Consider the following 6,307-nt stretch of genomic DNA (forward strand, 5'->3'; position numbering starts at 1 on the left):
TCTGAATTCGGCTCAGGTCATGATCTCACGGTTTGTGAGTTCATGCCCCACGTCGGGCTCTGTGCTGACAGCCCAGAGCTTGAAGCCTGCTTCAGATTCTGTGTGTCCCTCTCTCTCTGCCACTCCTCTACTCATGCTCTGCCTCTCTCTTTCATAAATAAATAAACATTAAAAAAATTTTTTAAGAAAAAGAAAAGAAAAAAAAGTGTGGAATATAATCCACAGTTAAACCTGGGATTATGAGATTTTTTTCATCTAAATCTTTTCTCTTTTTGTTTTGTATTTTATTTATTTATTTTTTAACATCCTGAAAGAATGGCCAACTCTGCCTCAAAAACAAATTTGTGTTGTTTCAAAATAAAAAGCTATTTTAAAAAGTTACTCATTAAAAAATTCCAAAAGAACTTCTTATAAAAATATGCTTCATAGAGAAAGTATGCATTTCTAAGCAAAACATTCTGACAAAACAGAATTACCCCATTAGATGGTAGACCTCGAACCAAAGGGTATCATCTGTGTTGCTCTGTGTGCTCCCAGTATCTAGAAAGATACTTGGCATGAAGCAGGTGCTCAACCAATATCTGTTACAAGAACAATTCTCTTCACATAAAATAACCAAAATATTCACATACCTGTTTATTATCATCACCACTGTATATCTATTATTAATTTCTAAATAACTTGAAAAGGAAGACTAAATACAGAAAATCTTTTCATTTATGCCCTCATTTTCCTTTTTCAAGTATACAATGCAACATGGGAAACAATCTCAAATAAATTAAATATAATTAAAAGGCTACCCATTGTTTACCCAGAAAAAATCATGAGCAAGAGCATTATAGACATTCCATTTATAATACTTAATTGCCATTTTGAAGTCCTGAGTATTAAGGATGCCTGCTACCTCCTATGTTGATTAGGTTTGTCAAACACATTCTATTCTATTCTACTTCATAAATTAGCCCTCCTTGGAAAAAGCTTTTTTGCCTAGCTTTACTTGGAAATGAATATGAACACTTCCCCACTAGATGAGGGGTTCTCGACTGTGACTGGACATTACAATCAGAGGGGAGTACACAATGCTGATGCCTGGATCCGCCCCAGACCAATGAAACCATAATCCTGGGGATGCAGGCTGGAAACTGTGGTGGTGACTGGTGTTGTTTTAATCTCTGCTATAATTTAGTGTGCAGCCAGGATGGAGAAGCTTTCAGATTGTGAGCTTCTTGAATTTAAGAACCATGCCATATTTCCTTTTTTTCCCAGTGCTTACTGATACTTATACAGGGCCTCTTAAAAGTCATAGTGCAGTTTAAGCTTTATTATAATAACTTCAGAAGTGTAGGGGTGCCTGGGTGGCTCAGTCGGTTGAGCGTCCGACTTCAGCTCAGGTCATGATCTCGCATCGCAGTTTGTGAGTTTGAGTCTCACCTTGGGCCCGCTGCTGTCAGCACAGAGCCTGCCTTGTTTCCTCTGTCCCCTTCTCTCTGCCCCTGCCCCACTTGTGTTCTCCCTCTCTCTCAAAAATAAATAAACATTTGAAAAAATTTAAAAAGTAACTTCAGAAGGGTAAATGATACTTACAACAAGCCTCATGTGAAAGTTTAATTTCATTTCAATTTCATGTATACTTATTTATTTCTCAGACTTTTGACCAACAGACTTCATTTTTAGTTTATTGATTTAGTCTTTCTGAATAAAGGTGGCAAAAACTGCCTGAAAATTAATTAATTAAACAAACCATTCATGTATTTTATTAATAAAATTATTCATTGGTTTTCATTAAAATTATGAATTTTAATTACTTAAAATTTAAAAATACTATTCAAAATATACATTATTTATAATGTAAAATTATATAAATATACTTATTCAAAATACAAAATCAGAAAAGTGTAGAAAAGTAATGAACTTTTTCAGGTTTTCTTATTTACAGGTTTGTAGTATTTATACATGCGCAAATATTAAAATTTAAAACTACACTAAAACTTAAGGAACACGCTGAATGGTAAGGGATCAATAATCACATAGTTGAATATGTATCTGAATGTTGAAATCCACTGTCTATTAAAGGACTTGTTTCAGTTCCCTTCTCATGTAAAGCTAGGAATGCTTTTGGTTCCATGTGAAAGCAAACAAAGGTTTAAGAAATGAAATGTATTTTCACCTAACAAGAGGTCTGGAGTTGGGCAGCTGCTGACATTTATTCAGTGGCTCAGCAACATGAAGGCAGCACCTCTGCTTTTCCGCAGTACTTCAGAAAGGCTTCCTTAGTACCGGGCTACACGTTCACATTTCTGGCAGAAAAGGTGGAGTCAGGATACTGCCAAGGGTGTAACTAATATTTTTGTCAGCAGAAAATATATATACTCCTTCCCCAAATCCCCCCAGGAGACTTCCAGTTATGTTTTAGTAGTTAAAGAAAGCTATGGCATGTAGCCACCCTCTAGTTATAAGGGTTACTAGGCTATTAAGCATTTAACTTCTCCATCTTCTGTTTTGTTGGCAGGCAATGGAAGAGCACTGGACATGGGTTAGCTAGCCAAAATTTTCTGTCATCTCTTATCTTGTTATGTGTTTCTCACCGTTCTCTACTCTATTAGCTGTGAAGTCAACTGCTTCTAGAGGCAATGGATCTAGGTAATATTCTTTTTTTCTAAAAGAGTAAAAAAAATGAAAGAACCAAAACTTTTAAGATACTCTTTCCCAATAGTAAATGTTGCAGTCACAAATTTGCTTTTTCAATTGAGGAAGAAAATGTTATTGTACTCTAATGATGAAACCAATATGGTAAAAAAAAAAAAAAAAAACATTAATGAAAGTAGCTGGGTATCTCTGCAAAGTGCCATCAGTGAGAAGCATACAATGGGAAAATGTTAAGTTCCAGTTGATGTCTTATAGAGACATTTCATTTTTCTTTAGATTAAACTACATAATAGGCTATTGTACTTTTTAAAGTTCTACTTTTTAAAGTCTCATAGAATGCTTTACTTTGACCTTGACCTCATTCTTTGGTGTCTTCTTTTTAAACTTTATATTTTACTGTTTCCTCCTGAATGGGATTTCAGACACAATCCTAAATTTTAGCTGTCAGACTTTTTCTTTTTTCTTTTTTTCTGGCAAGACTATGGTTCTTACCCTCATCCATTAATCATTGTTTGGAATTGGATTTTTTTTTTCTTTTAGTCCTGTTTCTAAAGAAAGACATTCCAGAATGTACCAGTTTTATAAATATATTTTCTAAAAAGCAGCAAAAAATAAAACAAAGTTTTAAACATATAGTGCATTTTCTTCTAGAAAAAAAAGTAAAGTTTAGGCTACTGGCATAATTTTATATGTATGTATATACATACATACATATTTTTTTTTAGAGCTTTACTTTCAAATTTATTTGCTGCTGTTAGAAATGTAATTAGCATTGTTTTCTCCAACTTGAACCCAGGGGAGGAAAATGAGCCCAGAGTCCTAGGCTACTTCCTCCAGTTTGCCTCCGTGGTAAAAGGAGAACCAAGACGGAAGCAAGAGCTAACAAGTTCTACCAACTTTCCATTCGTAGGTTGAAGGCTGGTTGCAAAAAATCCATCATGCCCCTCGTGAGTCCTCGGTGGTAGGAAGACCTGACATTTCTCATCTGTCATCTTTCTCTTTCAAGATCTTCCAAAGGTGTCAGAGCTCTGTCCATAGCACAGAGACACCAGGCAATGAGTGCTTAGAAGAGGAATTACTTTATATATATATATATATATATATATATATATATATATATATATATATATATTTTTTTTTTTTTTTTTTTTTTTTTTTTTTTCAGATAGGAACCAGGGACTCCTGGGTGGCTCAGTCAGTTAAACATCTAACTCTCGATTTTGGCTCAGGTCATGATCTCATAGTTGTGAGATGGAGTCCCACATTGGGCTCGACACTGACAGCTTGGAGACTACTTAAGATTCTCTCTTTTTCCCCTCTGCCCCTCCCCTGCTTGTGTGTGATCTCTCTCTCTCAAAAAAAAAAAAAAACCTACATAAGAACCACCAGTATTCATAAACGTATCATTATTGATCAGATTAAAACATGTTACAAGATACTTTCAGTAGTTTAAGTCACTGTTATTGTATATAATAAGTATTCATAAGTAGGAACGGAAAAGAGAGGCTTCCAAATTCAGAACCTACCAAAATTTTCAGAGTTTGGGTCCTATAAACACTAATGCCTAGGAAATATAAGTTTGCTGTTCTAAAAAAGGCTTTCCTAACTGCATTTGCTTGAGCTAATCATTAATTAATCAGAATTCTTGTACTGCACAGCTCTTGTTAATTTGGGAGTCTAAATATACACTTATGGCATAATTGGGATTTTATTGACACTATAGATGTATTCAATCATGTGTTTAATCATTCAATAAATATTTACTGGGCACTATCTGATGTGTCTGAAACTGTGCTGAGTACTGGGGTACTGGGGACTGAGTATATCAATGAACCAGACAGAATGGTCTCTATTACCATGACATATATATAGACTCATGAGAAAGACAACAGACAGAAGACAATACACAAGTAAGCACACAAAGACAGATTTAATTGGGTTCTGTTTTTTAATTTTTATTTATTGTGGGAAAGAGAGAACAAGTGGGGGAGGGGCAGAAAGAGAGGAAGAGACAGAATCCCAAGCAGGCTCTGCACTGTCAGCACAGAGCCCAACACAGGGCCCAAACTCACGAACCATGAGATCATGACCTGAGCCAAAATCAACAGTCAGACGCTTAACTGACTAAGCTATCCATATGCCCCAAAGACAGACTTAATTATAAACTGTAATTAAGTACAGCCCTTGCTGTTGACTGAATAACAAGTTAAATAACGTTCTTTTGAGATGGGAATGTTGAAGAAGACATCTGACCAACAAGAAGTAAAAGGTGATACAAACGTAGGGGAATAGATTATTCTTAGCAGATGGAACAGGGCACCAGAGGTTCCTGAATAGAGAAGTATGAATGGGATTTGGTACCCTTAAGAAGCAGGGGGAACGCCAGTGTGTCTGAAACATTTTGAGTAAAAAAAGTATGTATATATGACATAAGGTTAAAGAATAAACCTGGGGGTCAGATCATATAAATTCTTATCAAGTCATTCTAAGGATCTGACATTTTATCCCATAGGGAATGGGAAGTTATTGAAGGACTTTGGGCAAGATAGACAAAATGATCAGGCTTTATGTTTTTTTTTTTAAAGGTTATATAGAAAATGTTTTGGTGAGAAACAAGATAAATACAAAGATGAATTTCTCACAAGAATTGTGCAAATGTTACATATTCTTCTTTATTGGGAATAGGGAAATCCATTGAAATTACTGCAGTTATCTAAAGGAAAAGTGATGGGGCGCCTGGGTGGCTCAGTCAGTTAAGCACCCAACTTTGGCTCAGGTCACGATCTTGCGGTCCATGAGTTCAAGCCCCACATGGGGCTCTGTGCTGACAGCTCAGAGCCTGAAGCCTGCTTCGGATTCTGTGTCTCCCTCTCTCTCTCTGCCCCCCCCCTGCTCACACTCTGTCTCTCTCAAAAATAAATAAACGTTAAAAATTTTTTTTTAAATAAAGGAAAAGTGACAGTTGCTTGGACTGGAGGGGTAACTATGATAATGTGGAGAAGTGGCCAGGTATTTTAGACACAAAGAACAGGACTTACTGAAAGACTGGAAGTGGCTATGAGAAAAAATAGCAACGACAGTTGCCTCTCAGGATCTGGCTTAAGGAGAAGATCAGGAAAGAGAGATCATTCTAGAAGCTCTGGAAAGAGAGATCAAGAATTTAGTTTCTCAAAAGGGAACTAAAACACACTTGACCCATGCAACCTCTTGTAGTTTCTATATCAAAATTGGAATAATGCAAAGATTAGCATGACCCCTTCACATGGCTGGTTCATATTTGTGAAGTATTGCAAAAATTTAAAAAAAAACTCACTTCTAAAAGGAAAAGTATTTGGGGTGCCTGGGTGGTTCAGTCAGTTAAGTGTCTTCCTTTGGCTCACATCATGATCTCACAGTTCATGGGTTTGAGCCCCACATCGGGCTCTGTGCTGACAGCTCAGAGCCTGGAGCCTGCTTCAATTCTATGTCTCCTTCTCTTTCTGCCCCTCCCTCACTTGTGCTCTGTCTCTCTGTGTCTCTCAAAAATAAACAGTAAACATTAAAAATTAAAAATAAATAAATAAATACATGGAAAAGTATAAAGAAAAAAACAAATTAAAATAAATAACATTACCAAGAAACATTAAAGGACTAACATCAAGTATACTACTTTATACCCTAA

The 6,307-nt window shown here is 35.9% G+C and overlaps 1 pseudogene; it reads left to right on the plus strand.

Annotated features, from left to right (window-relative positions):
- Positions 1-5,847: 5,847 nt before the first annotated feature.
- Positions 5,848-5,945, plus strand: LOC124527401 (uncharacterized; annotated as a pseudogene).
- Positions 5,946-6,307: the final 362 nt, after the last annotated feature.

Source organism: Lynx rufus, unplaced genomic scaffold (genome assembly GCF_022079265.1).
Source record: "Lynx rufus isolate CCGP_SWC_20201006 ecotype Redwood Valley unplaced genomic scaffold, mLynRuf1.p SCAF_5, whole genome shotgun sequence".
Classification (NCBI taxonomy): Eukaryota; Metazoa; Chordata; class Mammalia; order Carnivora; family Felidae; genus Lynx; species Lynx rufus.